General features: G+C 47.0%; 1 long non-coding RNA gene across 2 annotated transcripts; it reads left to right on the plus strand.

Moving 5' to 3' along the window:
- The first annotated feature begins 4,717 nt into the window (after positions 1-4,717).
- LOC123925022 lies at positions 4,718-9,141 on the plus strand. Of its 2 annotated transcripts, none has more exons than XR_006814892.1 (3): positions 4,718-5,008; positions 6,970-7,665; positions 8,391-9,141. It is a non-coding gene; the product is annotated as an uncharacterized LOC123925022 (long non-coding RNA). The 2 variants fall into 2 exon arrangements; XR_006814891.1 differs by having other exon boundaries at positions 7,431-7,665.
- Positions 9,142-20,487: the final 11,346 nt, after the last annotated feature.

Raw genomic sequence — 20,487 nt, forward strand, 5'->3', positions numbered from 1 at the left:
ATGTAAATTTATTTTTCCTGTAATGCCTTTCAAAGAGCAGATTTTTGTGTTCAAAACTCTAGGACGGCTTCCAAATTAGGAATTTGTTTATCTGAACTCCTTTCCCCGAGAAGTCCACAGGTGAGTGTTCTTCTGAGAAGAGAATAGTCTTAAAGTCTAAAATACTTCCTTACTGGAATGACAGTAGCAAGGGAGCTGGGAGCCGGTCTAGAACAGTCCTGGATGGGAGAAGGGCAAGGACCCAGCCTCCCCTGGGACCTGCAGGATACTGGTTCATTTCAACAAAAAAGAGGGAGTGGAAGATGGAGAAATGTTTTTGTCTTGTTCTCTTTTTAAACGAATGGACCCTTCTCGAAAGACACGGAGACCTGTCATCACTAACAATTAGATACTGCGCAAAATAAAACTCCAACAATTCCACACTTGACCAATAATCGCACAAATGCAGTTAAAAAAAAAGAAGATTAAAAAGGGTTAAAAAAAAAAAGAGGATTTTTAGATATCTGATAAAGCATTATAAAATGTATTTCATCCATACATATCCCTGGACATGTCCTCCAACCCTGGAATTTGAGTTTTATGATCTGCCTGTGTAATTGAAGTTTTTGGTTAAGTTTCTAAGGGAGAGAAAATTAAACACCTTGAAAGCCAACACCTTGTTTCTCAAGACATAACCTGGGGCAGATTTTTATGGCTGCACTAGGCTTTTAGTCCCTGGCTGGCACTCTCTTCCTAATTCTCAAACTGCTCCTAGCACTTCCTCTTTATGGCGGGGCGGGGGGGGGGGGGGGGGGGGGGGGGCTGGCCTTCCGGCTGCAAGTTCAGACCTGTCCCGCCAGGCTCCCTGCAGAATGGACAGGCTCCCCCTGCAGAATCTCAGGCAGCCAGGGCCTCCAGGTGAGGGGCTGGTGCTGAAGGGGACGAGCCCAGGCCTAGCTGCTGGCCAAATTATAAAGTCAAGGAAGTGAGAATGGGTAATACAATCACCATGTCTGAATAAATAACTAGTCTTTCTTAGGCCACAGTTGTCTTGCTGCCAGACACTCAGTAGTGGGCCGGGCCAGCTCGTTCCGGCTCGCAAGGATCTCCCAGACCAGTGATTACACAGAGCTATTACTGGTCATTAAATTATGGAAAGGCAAAGGTAAGACTACTTGAAGATGATCACTTCCCTAATTCGCTTTTACTACATTTTACATTTACTCTGTTCTATAGGTACTTTTTCGGTTTTTTGTTTTGTTTTGTCTTTGTTTTTCTTTTTTTTTTTATGATTTTATTTATTCACTTAAGAGAGAGTGAGAGAGAGATTGGAGGGAGAGAGAGGGAGAAGCAGAACCCCTGCTGAGCCGAGAGCCTGACATGGGGCTCGATCCCAGGGCACCCCACCCCATCATGACCTGAGCCAAAGGCAGATGCTTAACCAACTGAGCCACCCAGCTGCCCTGCCCCGCAGGGACTTTGGGTTTCTGTGCCAGTCCGGGGACACACTCTTGGAGGGCGTATAACTGGGCATCGTTCCCACCCCCATGTTCAGTGACGTCATGGCAGTCAACTGAGATCAGCCACGAGGGGAGTGTTTACACCATAGAAGTGGGCAAAATGTTATAAATCAGAGCTCGGTTTATTGTTTAGTTGATTGTCTGGACTTAAAGAAACTGACAGAGAAGAATGTCAGTGACACGGCCGATGAAACTTACAAGTGTGTCATGTGTTAGTTGCTCAGTTGTGAATAGCTGAAAAACGGAAAATGTACTCTTCCAGGATTTGCAGACATTAGCTGATTTCGCCGTCACACACATCTTTGATAAATGCCTGAAGTTTCGGCATCCCCTTTGTCATTCTACTTTGGTCTTACTCTTAAAAATGCCAACTAACATTTATGTCGGAACTACATTTTGTCCTCGGTTGCAACTATAGCTTGGCCACGGGTATGAGAACTCAACAAACATCCTCGGAAAGCAAGAAAGATAATTATCATATGATCTTTCTGGTATGAGGAATTTGAGAGGCAGTGCAGGAGGGTTGTGCCAGAGAAGGGAGGGAAAAAATAAAACAGGATGGGACCAGGGAGGGAGACAAACCATAAGAGACTCTTAATCTCAGGAAATGGGCTGAGGGTTGCTGGAGGGGAGGGGGGGTGGGGCAGGTAGGGTGGTTGGGTGATGGCCATTGGAAGGGGTATGTGCTAAGGTGAGTGCTGTGAATCGTGTAGGACTGATGTACCTACCCCCGAAGCAAATAAAACATTATATGTTAAAAAAATAAACAAAATAAAAAATTTAAAAAATAAAAATAAAAATAATTTTAAAAACCCAAAACCATCCGCTGAAAGCATTCTGTAAGGGTCACATGACTGTTTGGAATTTCCAATCAATCTGTATATTGTCTTATTTGTACATTGTGGGTCAGACGTCTTCTACATCGGTAACATTTTGAATAAAGCTATAGATGAAACAGATCTCATACACACACACACACACACACACACACACACACACACACACTCCCCCTGAGCGCTGATTGCTAAATGTCTACTGGCCCACCCACGCATACCCCGTGCAATGTCACTCCAGACTTCTGGGACAGTGAGTGCTCCAGAAACTTTTTGGACAGCAACCCACTTTGACAAGCAAAAAACCAAGGTCTACCTACTTCAAACAGTTTTCGTATGGCATAAAAACAGAGCTCGCCCTGTCCCTTCGGCAGAGTTGGGCGCATTCCTGATGTAGCAATAGGCGCATGGATGGATGATGCTTAAACATAGTGTACTGGTGTGTTTCCGCGTAATTACGGGGGAGGGGAGGCAGGTGCTGCACCACCGCACACAGCAGGGCGAATCCAACAACCACCACAAACGGAACTGACAATAAAGAAGTGAAAGCAGCCGGTGAGTTCTAATTTAAAACAAGAGAAGCCAGCAATTGCAAAGCATGACCAACTCAAGACAGAGGTTGATAACCAAGTGCTCCTCCCCCTGAAATGCAGGAATCCCAACCACGCTGCTCGCTGCTCCGGAAGGAACCCAAGTGGAACGGTCAGTTTCTTCCAGTCCCCGGCTCATTTTGGTTTGAGAATGATAAATTGCACTGACTCCTAATGACTCACCGCTTAGGTCACAAATCATCAGGCATCAGTCATCTATAAAAATGTGTCTGGAAGTGCCTGTCATTTACACTTGAGAAAGTTCTCTGTACCCTGCTCAGCACCAGCACGTGGGCTGTGCGTCAAGGGCAAGCCCAGGCAGCCCATGTCCTAGGGAGCTCTATGGCATCCCTTCATGCACAGATGCTCTGTCTGCCAAACGTGACTCGGGCTTTGGAGTCCTTGGGCTACAGAAGACCCATGTTGGTAGTTACTGGCCATCGAGTGACACATCAGATCCTTCGGGTCCTCAGGGAGTCAGCTGGGGCTGGGGCGGAGTCGGTCACAGAATGTCTACAGGCTACCTTCTTCTCCAGGTGGATGGACGGGCTTCCTTGGCTCTGGTCACTACAAAGGCCCAGGTCCGTGCCAGGCACTTAGGCAGACAGGGCCCCCCATCATCCAGATGAGGGCTGAGCGGCCGGTTATCTCTGCAGGGGAAATCCTGGGTCTGCTTCACCATGTGCTTTAAAGAGCTTATCTTTCTGTTTATTTGTTCTCCTGATGGAAACAGCGTTGGCCCAGCGACAGACGGCACCCGGAACTGACCCAGCAGCCCGGCCTCCTCCGCCTCAGTCCACAGTTGATTTGGGGGTTAAAGGTTATACTTTTGGAGAAAGGTAGTAAAACATTAATGATGAGTAAAGTTCTTTCTCTTTTCCCCCTTAAGTTAACTGGGTGATCCTGTCTGCTCTATAAAGTGAACCGTGTTTGCCGAGGGTAATTTGAACTCTGCGGCACGAATCACCTTGATTTCCTTCTGCCGCTGGGCTGTGGCGTGGAGGTGAGCCCTGCAGGGTGTTATAAGGCGGCTGGGAACAGCGCCGTGGTGCCCAGGACCGCTCTCAGTCAAGCCCCCCAAGCAGGAGAGATGCTGCAGGTTTTATGAGAACCACTGGACTCGAGGCTGGAGAACCCAAAATGTGAGCAAGGCACAGACTTCCCAGAGCCTACTCCTCACCTGCAAACGCGCTGACAGTGTGCATCACACACACTGACGCCCGGTGACATTAAAAGCTGGGGAGTCTCACTCACTTTCATCATCGAAGGCTCTGATTTTATTCCCATCTCCAGCCCCCAGAGTCCCGGGTGACCTTGCACCCTGCTTCAGATCCTACATCTAGAATGTGATGAATTTCTTTGTTCATCGTCTTCCCACTGGAATCGAAGCTCGTGAGAGCAGGACCTTGGCCTGTTTTACTCACTGCTGTCTTCCCAGGGCTTGGAGCAGTGCCCGGCACGGAGTCCACGCTCTGTGCGTGTCTGTCAAATGACCAGATGGATCCCATCACCTGTTCTGCACTTGTCGCCCGTTGCCTTTGTGGCATTTGGCACCTCCCTGGGCAGATGTGGGTGATACGTGGCAGTCGTGAAAGAATGAGACAACAACATAAGACCCGCAGAGCCAGGATCTAACACGCAGGCAAGGCGGGCACGCCTCGGCAGGAAGTCATCGGGCTCACCCGTGGGCCAAGGGCCAAGGGCTGAGGTCAGGCAGGCGCCTCTGTGTCTGCTGGGCAAAGATCAGGCTGGTGTGGGGTAAGGGCTGGGGGAGCATCGTTGAGCAGGAATTACATTCTAGGTTGCCCTAAGGACATGGAGAAAACTGCTAGATTTTAAAAATCTAACTGAATTCTGTCTTAGTGGGCTTCAAGAGCATGGTCAAAGTCATTTCTAGCAGATCACACCCCGTCTGGTTTGGGGCGGTTCCTCCGTGCCTGGAAACGTCTATACCGTGCCGGGGCTCTTATGGTTCCATTGTTTGTGGTCCTCAGACTTGGCTTTCCTAAACACGGCCCAGACGTTCTCTTCCCAGCGCTGGGCAAGTGGCTGAGAAGTTGCCCATCCGAGGAAGCACATAGAGAAGGTGAGACAAACTTATTGGTCATCACATTAAAAAAAAAAAAAATTTTTTTTTCTCTCAGGATGACTGGGTGGTTCTGTCAGTGAAGAATCCAACTCTTAGTCTCAGCTCAGGTCCTGATCTCAGAGTCATGAGATCGAGCCCCGTGAGGGGCTCTGAGCTTGGCAGGGAGTCTGCTTCGGATTCTCTCTCTCTCTCTCTCTCTCTCATCCTCTCCCTCTGCCCCCCCCCCGCCCTTTCTGTCTCTCTCTCAATCTTTAAAAATAAACAAATTTTTAAAAATGTCTCTCACAATGAGTATCCAGTTTGCTTATGTGGGGCCTGAGCACACGGGCATCCGCGGTCACAGCTGACGCAGGGGTGAGACCCTCCCTCTGGGTGCAGGCTGTTTGTAACGGTCCCAGAGGTGCAGGGGAAGTCTTGCAGCCACAAGCGGTCAGGCTCAGACAGCAGCTGTTCGGTGGTGAGCACTCTGAAAGCCTGTCCCCGATGCCTGGTGCTGTGCTCTGTGCCGTCTCAGGGGTCAGCGTGTGTCAGTTGTGTTTGGAATGTGATAAAAGTCCCCCACGAAAGGACAGAGGCTTCCAGAAGACAAACCGATATTCCACACCTTGTACCGTCTAGGACAAATTAGGTTTATCCTCAGCACAGAGCAGTGGCCGCCTGGCATGTGGCAGCAATCGGGGGAGTTTCTTATTTTCCCACGACATAAAAATCAAAACCACGCAATTGAGGCAAATAACCAAACTTTCAGCATCACGATTACCCAATTTGGCTGTTTACTTTAATCAAATCACAAACTAATGATCAAATTTGGATTGGATTATGTGCCTATAAAGATAACCAAGGATCCCACGAAAGTGACTGTCAAAGCCTTTCAGACAATAGCTAGCATTACAACATGCCAATTACATTTTTATCAGGTAGTTAAGATAATTACCTGTGGTAAATGTGTTAGCGCGACAAGTCTAGATTGCTGTAAACATTTGCCGACCACTTTAAAATGCTGCCCGACCGTATGTGAGGAATCAAGGGTACAATAGTATGCAGAGAGAAAATCCAATAAAGTTTTTCACCAGAAGCCTGTGTGTCCTTTTGCCACCACAAGATGGCTCTGGACCGTTTCTTCTCAGGAGCGACAGGGGCTCCAGAAGCGAATTGCGTTAGCGAAGCCTGGACAAGCCCTGGGGTGGGGGTATCAGCAAAACCGGACAGACAGCTTGAACCGGTGAACTTCAGCCCCCCTGTCCCTCCCTCTCTCTCAAGTCCCTGATGCCCTGGGTTTTCTTCCAAATGCTGGACCCTTGGGGCATCAGCCTCCAAACGAGGGTGCACTGCCCGATGTTCCCCCGCCACATGCAATGCTGGTAAACTGCATACAATTTTTAATATACACTTTATTCCCTTTGACTCTTTGTATTAAGATGATCCCTTTCCCAAACCCCAAACTTCGGTGATTCAAGACTTGCTTTCCATCAGGAATGTCAGCCGCATTCCCATTCCTTCCTCTCCCTATTTCTGGATGGTACCAACTCCTGCCAGTCCTTTTATAAGGAATTCTGGGCATTTATCTCATTATCTCCACAGCATTGTCTTTTTCTCCCACCCTAAGAGCCTCCAAAACGGTTTCACTGCATTTTACAGTTCTGAGTGTTTACCACGTATGAACTCCTTCAGCTTCTTGACTCTGCTGAATCAGTTACCAGCGAAATTTCTGCTTTGCAGTCTCCAAAATTTTCCTGCTGCAATCTTGTCTCTTGTTCTTTTGTCCCTCTGGGATAATATGCTTTGGGGGAACATATCCATTCAGTCTTTTTATCAGGGTTTCGGAAGCAAGCCGTCAATGCTCATACTTTGTCCACCATCTTTATTAAGAAGCCCAAAGGGAGCCCTCAGCGTGTGGGCGCTCATGTCCTTATGTACTTATCACAGTAATTTGGACTGTCCATGTCCCCATTTTTCAGATGAGGAAATGGAGGCACAGAAGTATCAAATAACTTGCTCAAGTCCACACAGCTAGGAGGTGGAGAAGAAGCTAGAATTAATTCCAGGCAGTCTGACATCGGCATTACGTCTACTTCTGGAAGAAACAGAACTGACTGACAGTGTGTTTAAGACCTGGTCAGACCCCAGGTACAGTGTTGATATGCCTGTGCATGTACAGGCACCACACACACACACACACACACACACACACACACACACACTCCTTGCTGTGCAGTCTCCCCTTGCCTCTTCCCATCAGAAGCTTGGAGTTACTCCCAGTGAAGAGGGTGAAACATGAGGTCTTTGGATTGATGGGGGTCTAGCACAGTGGAAGGTAGGGGAGACAGAGAGAAAATGTATCTAACGAACAGGGAGATTCCCAGTCTCCTCCTCTGCAAAACTTCTGGGATTGTAGAACCAGAAGCATTACCTTTTGCAGAAACCTGGCACACACGACCAGCTGGAGAGGACAGCCCTCAAAACACCAGTGTTCCCAGTGACATGGTGCAGTTCTCAGTCAGCACCCATGGGCACATGGATGAAACTGGTCTTGAAGGAAATTTGAAGGGGGCCGCCAAGGATCGCCACGCAGCTGAAGAAATTCTGTGACCGAAGACAAGGCTCAACACAAAAGGGAGAAAGCAGAGTGGAGAAACCAGAATCTAGGCAAGGAGGTGAAGATTTCAAAACTATGATCATTAATATCCTCAAATAGAGAAGAGAAGATACTAGATGCCATTGTGTGTGTGTATGTGTGTGTGTGTGTGTGTGTTTTAAACAAACCCAGAGAACAAATTTTAAAAATTTCAAAACTTGATAGCAGAAGATGTAAAAACATACAGTTAGTGTAGAATATTAAGAAAACTCAGTAGATAGCTTAGAAAATAAATGTGGGGAAATCTTCCCGAAAACAGAACAAAAAAGTCAAAGAACTGAAAAGTAGGAATGAAAAGGTGGGCACAGGGGTACCTGGGTGGCTCAGTGGGAAAGCCTCTGCCCTTGGCCCAGGTCATGATCACAGGGTCCTGGGATCTAGCCCTGCATCTGGCTTTCTGCTCAGTGGGGGATCCTGCCTCTCCCCCTACTTGAGATCTCTATCAAAAAAATACAATCTTTAAAAAAAAAAAAAAGAAAAGAAAAGAAAAAAAGAAAAGGTGGGCACATAGGGGAACTGAATCAGTTAAGGAGAGGGGTACCTGGGTGGCTCAGTCGGTTACGTGTCTGCCTTTGCCTCAGGTCATGATCTCAGGGTCTTGGGATCGAGCCCTCATTGTGCTTCTTGCTCAGCGGGAGCCTGCTTCTCCCTCTCCCACTCCCTCTGCTTGTACTCATTCTCTGTCTCTATATCAAATCAATTAATTTTTTAAAAAATCTTAAAAGCAGACTCTTCCAACTGCAGGACACAGTTTCCAGAACACGTGAGCCCACTGCCTGGTCCAGCGGTCAAACAGACCACACCAAGACGCAGCACTGCCTATCCCTGGGAGATCTCAGGACACCAAGGAGAAGGAGAGGATGCTGAAAGTTTCCGGAGTCCTAGAGGAAAAAACAAAATCAATTCATAAATGAGATACAGAGATATAGATAAGGATAACGCGTAATATACAAAGGATGAGGAGTCAAAATGTCTTCAGACTTTTCTAGCACAATGCTAGAGGCAAGAAGGCAATGAAACCACAAAATCCTGAAGAGAAAACATTTCAGACTTGGAAATTCTATACTCAGCCAAACAATATAGTGGGAGGGTAGATTTTTTAAAATAAATAAAGATTTTTTTAAATACTTCCTGAGAGTTCTTTCTAGGGAAGCCACAGAGCGCCCACCAGGATGACAAGCCAATGACACTGTAAAAATGTGATTCAGGGATGTAAATGAACATATCAAAAGAAAAAAAGCTAAGAGGAACATAAAATGTTCGCTTCTGAAGACGAAATTGGAGGGAGCCTGAGGTGAAGGTGGGAAGGGCAGAAGTATGTTGTTTTTCGTAATAAGCCTTGTCAAACGTCTTGACTGTCGTTTCCCCAGAAGCAGACCCTGAGACAAGGATTTGGGGACAGGATTTAGCAAGAAGCGCTCCCGCGGGAGATAGGAGGGGAGGGGGGAGGGGGTGGGGTGGACTCGGGCTGACTCTGCTGCAGGCAAGGTTGCTGGGCCAGCCTCTCCGCACCTCTGGCTGGGGGCCATGTACACCCACAGGCCCACAGGTAAAGGAGGCTCCCCAAGGCACCCTGCCTCCAGAGAGATAGTCCTGGGTGCCCGCTCTCAGAAGGCTGGTGTCAGGCTTAAGAAATGTACAAAGACCGGGATGGTGGCCTTTAGCTAGCTAAAGGTCCTAAAAATAGCATTCAAAACTCTCCAGTTTGTATCTCCAGCCAGACTCTTCCAGACCTCGCTGGGATGGGCAATAAACCCATCGTGTTCAATTCTGGGGACTCTTAAAGGTCTGTGGCTGGAGGGTGCTGAGATAGCCTTCCAGGGATTTTTTTCCTCCCAGTTTCTCAGTGTTTTTTTTTTTTTTCTCAGTTTCCCAGTTTTTTCCCCACTAAGTTTCTCAGTGTGTACGTTTAAGCATGGGGTAGGGTTCTTCCTTGAACCCCTGAAATCCCTCCACGTGGACTGGCACACCTGCCCTGTCAGTCTCAATGCTATGAGTGGGCGGCTGCTCAAGAAATATAATCTTATTATTTATTGGCATCCTCCCCAAAGCAATTTATATTATTTATGTATTTTTTTATTCCAATTCAATTATTTAACATAACGTATTATGTGCTTAAGGGTGCAGGTCTGTCATCCATCAATCGTCTAGCACACCCAGTGCTCATTTCATCACATGCCCTCCCCAGTGCCCATCACCCGGTTACCCCATCCCTTCACCCACCTCCCCTCCAGCAACCCTCAGTTTGTTTCCTAAGATTAAGAGTCCTGTACGTTTGTCGACCCCTATGGTTTCATCTTGTATAATTTTTTCTTCTCTTCCTCTATGATCCTCTGCCTTGTTTCTTAAATTCCATATATCAGTGAGAGCATATAATTGTCTTTCTCTGATTGACTTATTTCATTTAGCATAATACCCTTTGTTCCAATCACATTGTTGCAAATGGCAAGACTTCATTCTTTTTGATGGCTGAGTAATGTTCCATTATATATATAATTCCATTATATATATACCACATCTTCTTTATCCATTCATCTGTCGATGGACATCTGGGCTCTTTCCATAGTTTGGCTGTTGTGGACATTGTTGCTCTAAGCATTGGGTGCAGGTGCCCCTTCAGATCACTACATCTGTATCTTCCCTCCAAAGCAATTTAGACAGAAACAACCGTTTTTAAGTAAACTTTAGTACAATTATAATATTCAAACAGCACTTTTCGGCAAATAAGCAACCAGCAACAAAATATCACCAAAGATTCTTAAATGCTCAAGATAACTTTGAAAGAAGAAAACCAGTCCTTCAACTTTCTCCAGAGGACACTGCCCTACCTTCCTTCCAGATTTACATACTTTCACCAATTGCTAAATAGAAGTTTAATAAAAAGTTTGTATATGATGACATGATTAAAGTTCACAGAAAGTCTTTTTTTTTTTTTTTTCAGCAATCCTACTGAAAACAAGAAGGGATCTCACACTCAGGTTTTTATATTTTTTACCACCAAAATGGCACTGGCCCAGGCGTCCTGGCGGTCAACTGGAAGGCTCTCTGGGACACAACCCAGCATCACGTGGGGCTGGCACAGTGTCTCACCCAGAGATCCCCAATAAATATCGGAAGGAACCAACCTGAGGCCACTACATGCCTGCTCCCTCCCATTACCACAGGGACCATAAACACATGTCTGTGGCAATCGTATCATAATACATGGTAAATCTCTGTGGGAGGTGAACAAGCAAGCCATTGGTTTATGGACAAGATTTATGGTCACAAATGATCACACAGGAGAACATGCTCCCTTCTAAGTTGACAGTGCGTCCCTTCCTGGGCTGCCCACCCTTTGCGACGTTGGAGGACACCGCTGAGCTGGAGACAACCTGTTCAAAATCATTGCTAACTCTAGGATTTAAAATGATGAGAGCAACCACAAGTCAACTGAAAGATCTAAAATTCTAAACCACGTTGTTGGCTCCATTTTGTTTTGGCTGTCCTAAGCATTACTTATGAAAAATCTTTTTCTACTCACCTTCTGGAGCAGGAATTTTTTTTTTTTTTCCTTAGAGACAGAGTGTACGCAAACAAGGGGAAGGTGGGGCAGGAGGAGAGGGAGAAAGAGAATCTTAAGCAGACTTTACTCCCAGCACAGAGCCCATCATGGGGCTTGATCTCATAGCCCTAAGATCACGACCTGAGCGGAAACCAAGAGTCCAATGTTTAACCTACTAAGCCACCCCACTGGCCCTGGAGCAGTAATTCTTAACATGGGGTCCAAATCCATGAGACTGTTGGACAGGTTTTTTTTGCTTAGACGTGTATTTTCTGGGGAGAGGACCCTGAAGATGACCTCCCAGTTGTAGTAGTAGGCAGGAAGAGTGACAACGGGAGAGCTTTTGGTGCACAGTGGAAGATTTTTTTGTGTGTATTTGGCAGAGGAAGTATCTCCATTGGGGGAAAGAATGACAAAAGGCTAGGAAAACAGAAAAGCCAAACAGAAAAAAAGAAAAGAAGAGAGAAAAGAAAAGAGAAAAGAGCCAAACAACCTTTTCATCCACTAGCTGCAAACAGATGAAGGCATTTCTCCTTTCATACAGAGGCAGGGACCCAGATAGGAGGGGAAGCAGCTGCTCTTACATCTGACTTCAGTGACTGAGAAGGAAAGGGGGGAATGGTATTTCAAAGTCAATTCACAGGCTACAGGGACCCCGTGAAGCACATGAGAGAGAGAAAGGTAGAAAGTCAGAACATTATCGGCATGCTAGAAAGCGATAGTTATATCTTTGTCAAAGGCAAAAAATTCATGTTTTATATGAAGTGCTTTCTGGACCAATAAGTATTTGACAAAGTGAGATGTCATAAAAATGTCCACTGTTATTTCTGCTGCTTCTTGGCAGTAGTAGGAAATGTATTGATTCAACCAAGAAATATTTATTGGCACCTACCATGTGCCAGGCCTTGTGCTAGATGCTGGGGTTACAGTGGTGAACAAGATCCGCGGAGCCTAGCCTGCAGACCTGTCATGCTGCCAGGGACGATGAATTGAAGAATTTCAGTGCAGCGTGTCTGGTGCCAAGAGTGCAGACGTGCCAAGTTCTGTGGGGTCCAGAGCAAAGCCCCTTGCCCAATTGGAGCAAAAGCCATTGGAGGAATTGACCCTAAGCTGCGACCCGATGGATGAGTTGGCATTTGCTGGTTTGGAGGGACAGCAGGGACCAAGGAGGAGAGAGTATCTGGGGAGGTCTGAAGGGAAGCAAGAGCTGGGCAGGTGTGAGGAATGAAGGAAGCACAGCTTGGACAGAGCAGAAGTGGCGAGGAATAAGGCTGGGATAATGCCAGCTTCCCTGAGGCCTTGCAAGGGTATTACTAAGGAGCTGGGACTTTGTCCTAAAGGCTATGGGATGCCGCTGTGATCCCTGGCATTTGGGAAGGACCCCTTGGCAGTCATGCAGAGAAAGGATTGGAGAGAGTGAGCCCAGGTGCAGGATCGGATGAGATGATGGGCTGGACGGCGATGCCGGTGGTGGAGGTGAAGGGAAAGGGATGGATTCTGCCCCTCGTGGAAACCAAAAATCCATTCCTAAGGACTCCCTAAAAGTGCCTGCTCACCTCTGGCAGAGGTGGTGTCTGGTGGCTCAGTGAGAAAAGCTGGAGGAGGAAATTATCAAACCCAAAAATCCTCTATGGATTGTAGGTGGAAACTGCATGCATTCAAGCAGCCGTCCCTGTGGACAATCAGAGGGTAATTAGGCCTCACTCGCTGATGCAATCCGGCCACTCCAGACTGAAATGGAATTGAAGTGGGAGGGAATGGCGATGTCCAGGCCTGTGGCGGTAACCTGGCGAGGGAGTTCCAGCTGCAAGAAAATGTAATGGTCAGACCGAAGCTAGAGGAGGGGCTGATTTGAGAAGCCAGGTTGGAACTGCGCAGTGAGTAGACAACCAAGAAGGAGAAGAATACTGGGTCCTTGGAGAAGAATACTCGGTCTAAGCACTGCGCACTGGTTGATTCCAGGCCAAGTCAACAAGAACAGGTGTTGAGAGAGGGCAAGAAATCTGCTGACACAGCACAGCTGGGAGCAAGGACAAAGATACAGGTGACAGCCTGGGGGACATCTTTTAACTGGGCAATTAGACAATCAGTGACTCCTCAAGGCTCCTTGAGAGATGGGCCATAGAGCGAGAATGTGGCCGAGGGGCAGAATCTTTCTTGCTCAATCTGAAGGCAAAGTGGAGGGAACTTTGCCTAACCATTGTCTTCCAGCTCACTTTGGCCTGACCTTGGCTAATGTAATAGTACTCAGTCATTTGTTCATTTTGTTGTTGTTGTTTGAGCCAATATCTGAGAACCTAGTGTCAGTAACAGTTTACAGACGTATAGCTCTTCATGGTATTCACGCACACCATGCGATGATGGTGACAAGCACTAACATTCCCTGAGCAATTCCTCTGAGCCATGCGTTTTGCTACACGGCTTCCATGTTTTCTCGTTCAGTCCTCACAACCTCAGGTACTACTGTCCTAAATTGACTTACAGCGAGGTTAATGAACTTACCCAGTTCTTACATGATACCCACAACAACTCTGTGAGGGCGGTAGGGCAGGGTCTCCTCTGCTTTATAGATGAGGCAAAGCAGGTTGGGAAGAGTTGCCCAAAGTCATACTCAAGTAGTGGCGATGGGGGCCCAATCCCAATCTCTTTCTATCACATGCCTGTAAAGGAAGGAACAGCACGTGGCTCTGCTTCATTAAATTAAAGGTGTGTTTCAGGGATGATGTCTTGGTTCCTTGTCTGATCCAAAGGGCAAAAGCTCTAGATAACCACCTTGCTTGTGCTGGGCCAACCCACAAGAAGCGAATATTAGAGATGAGAGTAAAATTGGGATGAAAGGAACTACACGCTGAAGGTCTCCCGGAGATGTACACATTTGAGCTATTTTGTCCAGTTATCACCGTAACGGCACTAATTCTTGTCGCACCGTGCAGCTGACTGGGTAAGGAAGAGACTTGTATAATGGCTAGATGCTGTGTCAGGGTCCCCTCTGCTGTCAGAACCCTCTTTGTTCACTATTCTGCCCTTGTGAGAGTTCAGGAGCACCAGGTCTAGCATTACTTTGTGTAACGAAAGATACTGACTCTATGTATTATTTATATTGCATAACAAATTATCCCCAGATTTAATGGATTAAACCAACACACATTTATTATCTTACAATTTCTGTGGGTCAGGAGTCTAGGCATAGCTTTACTAGGTTGCCCACTTCAGGGTATCTACCTGGTTGTGGTAAAGGAGTCAGCCAGGGTTAGGATCTCATCTGAAGGCTCAACTGGAGAAGGATCCACTTCTGAGTCTCTATGGTTGTTGGCAGGATTCACTTACTATTCAGTCCTGCTGGACTGAGGGCCTCCACTTCTAGTTGGCTGTTGGCTGGCCAGCCAACCCTCAACTGTTTGCTGTGGGCTTCTCCAGCATGGCAGCTTGTTTCATCAAAGTGTACAAGCCAAGAAGAGGAGGGGAGTTGCTAGGAAAATGGCAAAAGCCCAATATTTTGTAACCTAATCACAGTCCATCACCTCTATCTTTTTCTATGAGTCAGAAGCAACTTACAAGGTCTAGTCCACACCCAAGGAGAGAGGTACTTACACAAGGGCATGAATACCAGGAAGTAACGATTATTGGGGGCTATCACAGAAGCCTGCCAAACACAACTCTAGCTTGAGAGTGAATGGCATACGGCAGCAGCAAATGGGGAAAAAAATAAAGTCTACTATTTTTTGATGACTTATCAGGTGCTGAGCCTTGTGCTGAGCACCACACAAGAATTGATTGTCTCATGTAATTCTCACAACAACCCTGTGGCATATATTATTATTCCCATTGTACAGATAACACAAAGTTCAGAGGGATTAAGTAACTATCTCAAGGTCAAATAGTGAACGGTAGAGCCAGGATTCAAAGTTAGATCTGCCAAACTACAACGTCCATCCATTACTGGGACACCTTTTTACCTGTGCACTCAAATGTCTCCTACTTGCCTCTCTCTCTCTGGTCCCATGGCCACCCCCTTGAGCCTGGACTTCCACTCTTTTGACAGTCCTGTACCTTAGTGTGCCTTTCTAACGTTAGGATCCACCCTTCTAATCCTATTATCTACATTCTTTTTCTTTTTTTTGTTAGCTTTCGAAGATCTAGGTCTTGCTGGAGTAACTCTAGGAAGACTGGGGAGATCTGGAGCAGTTTGGGGGAGGATAGCTCCGAGCAGAGATAGCTCTCTCCAAACGGCTGGGTGTGGCATAATTTGAACACCGCTTTTCTTTTTTTTTTTTTTTTAAGATTTTATTTATTTATTTGACAGAGAGAGATCACAAGCAGATAGAGAGGCAGGCAGAGAGAGAGAGAGGGAAGCAGGCTCCCCGCCGAGCAGAGAGCCCGACACGGGACTCAATCCCAGGACCCCAAGATCATGACCCGAGCAGCGGCCCAACCCACTGAGCCACCCAGGCGCCCCGAACGGCCATACCACCCTGAACGCGCCCGATCTCGTCTGAACACCGCTTTTCTGATGCTATCACAGCCTGCAGTGGCAACTTGAAGGATCAGGGCCTTTCTTGGGTGTAACTGAAGACGGGGATGTGAAATCAACTGTGATGGGCCATTTAATAAATGCAGGAGGTGAGAGAAGGGAAGAAGCCATGGGTTCAGTCAGCTGGGTGGATGGTGGCCACATTCATTGGGACCAGAAAACCCCAGAGGAGGAGGAGAGGGGAAGGGGAGAGAAGTTTTGAATATGCGGAGTTTGAGCACCTGTGGGTGTTAGGTGGTTTGCAGGATCTACTGTTCACTTTGCTGGGTCTGATAATAGAATGGAGGCATGATTATATAATTAGAATCAGCAGTTAGAGCTAATTCTCAAAATGAGATGATGTAGGAGACTGCTTTAAAATACTCTTTTTTAAAAAAGATTTTGTTTATTTATTTGGCAGAGAGAGGGAGACAGAGAAAGAGGGGACGCAAACAGGGGGAGTGGGAGAGGGAGAAGCAGGCTTCCCGCTGAGCAGGGAGCCTGATGTGGGCCTTGATTCCAGGACCCCAGGATCACGACTTGAGCCAAAGGCAGATGCTTAATGACTGAGCCACCCAGGTGTCCTAAAATAATCTTTAAAGGAGCATTTTGCTGGACTTTAAAATAGTCCGGAAAAAAAAAAAGAAGAAAGAAAAAGCATGGGGAAAGTTGGGGATGGAGGCATTTAGAATGAAAACAAATTGGTTGTCACAGTGGAGTGGTGGGTCCATAGGGTTTCTTGTACTATTCACTCTATTTTTACATAGTCTGAAAATTTTGAGGATGATGAAGAAGATGATGATGATGATGGTAATGATGATAAGAGCAAGAAGAGGAAACGAGGAAGAAGGGCACAGACTATTCCTCTCAGTAACCTGGCTGGGAAGGGAAGAAGGGAAACCATGAAATGGATATGAGAAGCACAGAGACATAAAGGAGTTTTTTGTGGGTTTTTTTTGTTTGTTTGTTTGTTTGTTTTTCATTTTGGTTTTAAAGATGAGACTCTAGAGCACATATATTGGCTGAGGGAAAGCACTTGAGAAGAGAGTACAACTTAGCCATTGACACAAAACTGCTCAGTTAGAAGCCATCCTACAATATAATGGCTCCCAATCATTTATGGTCAAGATGTGTAGATAAGTGGTCAGTGGACGGTAGAGTGATCGACACTGGGCTCAGCGGGAAAGACTCAGCTTTGTTCCTCATGTCTCCCTTCTCCCTAGCACAGGCTAAAGCTGAAATGTCCTCCTGGGGCCAATGACAGAAGCCTAAGAGAACAACACACAAATTCTCTTGAGGCCTGGGCTTGGAACCAGCACACGGTCACTTTCAACTCACAAGCCAAAGAAAGTCACACAGCTGAGGAGAGAGAAAATATCTCCAGCTCCCTTCACGGGAGGAAGAGGGGCGAGTTGATAAAAAACTGAGGCTAGTAAATGAAATTTTCTAGCTAGAAGGGATATATCAGAATTCTGTCTATATTAACCTTTTGGCTTGACTTACGAGAGGCATAGTCTTATCCCTTCCAGGCCGAAGCTGTCTGGGCCTGGGGAAAAGAGCTTGAACCTCAGGTGGGCCCAAGATTCTCTTTCAGGAGGGATTAGCTATGGGCAATTAAGGAGCTAGATTGTATAAAGTCAGGACTGCTTGGGTTGAGCCATAGCCCTTGGAAAACCACAGTCACAAGGGTAGAAACTCAGAATCTCATAGAAGAAGCTGATCTATAGAGAAGAGTGGAGAAACAGGAAGGGATGACGGGAGATCTGGGGCTGTGAGGGCATGAAGCCTGGGAGAGAAGGGGGAAGGGGAAAAAACACATGCACACGCAGACATACGTGCTCACATATGCATACACACAAACATACATGCACACAGCCAGGCAAGTAGTTTCCTAGAGTAGTCTAACAGATGCCCGGAGAGAGGCTAAGGAGGACAGCAGATCCAAGTATCGACAGTCAGACGGAGAAGTGGACTGTCTGCAGACGACTGATCCTATCAGGTCTTTCCCCAATCAGTGCAGACAGACTCCCTTAAATGCTTACTCTAAAACTCTTTTCACGTGGATTAGTTTGAGCATTCCTTGTACAGAAAGATTCCTTGATGAATACATTCACGTAAAACCTTTAAGGTTTCATGCAATAGTTCATGGTTGTGCTCACATAACCAAGAAATAATGTGTGCAAGTCACCTTGCTGTTGGGGACTCAAAATATGATCCAGTCCCCGCCTTTATGGAGAGTAAACCAAGATCGGGGCATTTTATAATTTTAAATTCAGGAAATTTTAATTCAGGAAATTTATAACCTGATAGTCAAAGACAACCCAGACATTGGAAAACTTTCTACACAGTGCTATGGAAGGAAAGGGCTGCAGAAGTTCAAAGGCAGAAAACATGGGTGAGGGCGGAAGTAATCAGGGAAGGCTTATCTGGAGGAAATAGGACCTGCTCTGTTCAGAGTAGGAAGGAGACTGCTGGCGGACTGAGCTCAGGGCCCCCATTTCCCACCTGAGTGCTGTTACCTGAGCTGCAGGCACAATAGCCAAGAGGACTGAAAATGCTTTGCAATTAGCAGTCTTGTGCACTTAAACTTATACAATCTCAGATGTGTTAGGGGTGTGATGCTGGAAGCCGCCTGACAGGCTGTTTCAGGTGTCTAGGTCCCGAGTACAGAAAAACTAGACAGGGAGTGAGAAAGGGAAGGGATAGGCCAGGCATAGAAGTCAGCCAGGCCAGTGATGGGCAGAGGAAGGAGGAGGATCAGGGACTCAGATTTCACTGGAGGCCCCAGGTGTCATCGTTTTCAAAAGTGACTTTCCTGTGTGCAGCCAGGGTTGAGAACCCCTGTTCTAGGATTTCATGAGTGGGAGACAGAGTTCATCACTGTTGACAGGGCAAGAGAGGGAAGGAGGTATAGCCAGATGGAGGAAGTAAGATTGATTGCTTGGTGTGAAAGTTAAAAATAAAAAAAAAATCCACTTGTCATTTAGAAGTATGGGCATTGGAAAAACACACTGTGGAGTAAACTGCAGGAAGAAAGAGGTGGAACAATGGATCCTTCACAGGAAAGAAAGGGACAGAAGGAAAAAGGCGTGGCCTGGATCCTATTAGCCGCTTTACATGCAGTGTTGTGGGGAGACCTGAAACTGCTGGTCGATGGGCCTAGCACAGGGACCTGTAATAAATGAAACTGTTGTTTCATATAATCTCATTCATTCCAAAAATGACTAAAACTGGTGGGTATTAGGAGGGTATTAGGATATTAGGAGAAAAGAGAGTCAAAGAACCTTATCCAAACTCCTACGGTTAATAAACTTGGAACCCAAAGTAGGTGTAGTAGGAGACTCTCCCTCCACAATACATCATAGCAGAGGGCTGAGCACGAGAATGTGGGTACTGAGCTAAGAAGGTGGGAAGAACTAAAGAGAACTAAAGAGACGGGAAAAGTCAAGAAGGCAGGAGGAGAGCCATGGCACGCTGAATGGGGTCAGGAGGCTAAGGGAGTATCTTGAAGAGATTCACCCAGTGTCCTTGACATGTCTAGGGTGCAGTGGGAGTGAGGAGGAGAGAGCCAAAACCCACACAAGGGAAAGCACTTAAGACTCTCCGAGTTGTGGGAGGGTGTGAGGGAGGGATGCATGTGCGCTTGTCCCACAGATCTGGGCTACAGCAGCAATCCAAGAAAAGCTACAGGTGGACCCACATCCCAGCACCCTCTCTCAGTCTGACACCCTGAGACAGGCATTATTATCATCATCGTCACTGTAAAGATGAGGGGATTGAGCTCAGGGGTGAGTACTCTGTGAGGATCCCAGATCAGGACTGGCCATTAAGCCCTAGCTTGTTTTCAAAACTTCTCTGCAGGGACCTGTTCATCACCCTCTGATAAAGACCTGTTTCGATTTGGAATGACGCAGGATATGAAAAAAACATACCTGGCAGAACGTCAGACAATCTATCCCATCATTGTTACTCTCATGCAAGGACATCCTTTAAACGTGTGATCCTCGTAAAAATAAAGACACCTATATTCATTCGAACCTCTGAGCGGCGCTTCTCGAATTTTCATGTGCTTCGCACCACCTGGACATCTGATTCAAGTAGGTCTGTGGTTCTGATTTCTATCAATGTGGCCGGTCCGCAAACCACACTTGGAGAGGCCGAGGCCTTAGGGCAGTGGTTCCTAAACTTCCATGCGCACTCGAATCCCTGGGGGCGTTCCCAAAATTTCTGATTCCTATGTCCTACCTCCAGAAATTGTGGTTTAATTGGTCCGGGGTATGCTGTGGGTTTGGAATTTGTAAAAGATCTCCACTTAATTCTAATGAGCAGCCAAGTTCAGGAAGCACGTAGAAAGCATACGACCAAACATATCCATAAGAAGCCAAACCAATAATGTAAAGACAAGTTAGTTTAAATTATGCACGGCGTAGTGCAAAGGGCGATGGCAGAGATGGGTAGCAGGTCGCAAACCAACTGCGTCTTCCGCTTTGTAGCGCAGGTTAACCAACGGTGCCTCCTGCTAGGGATGAGGAAGCCACGCCCCGAGCCCCAAGCGCGGGAGAGGGGCCGGCCCGCCAGCGGCTTGCCGGAACATGCGCGGACGCGGCGCCGGCGTGGGGCGGGGCCTGCTATCTGCGCGTGCGCCGGCGCTCCAGTCCCGCCCCGCTGAGGTCGCGCTCCCGGAAGTGCGGAGGGCTGGCAAGTAGGCTGCTCCCGGAACGGAAGGCGAAGGGCTGAGCGTCGGTCACGCGCCCCCGTTTGCTGCACGTGCCTGGGCACCTGGCTGA

Source organism: Meles meles, chromosome 14 (assembly GCF_922984935.1).
Source record: "Meles meles chromosome 14, mMelMel3.1 paternal haplotype, whole genome shotgun sequence".
In the NCBI taxonomy this organism is placed as follows: domain Eukaryota; kingdom Metazoa; phylum Chordata; class Mammalia; order Carnivora; family Mustelidae; genus Meles; species Meles meles.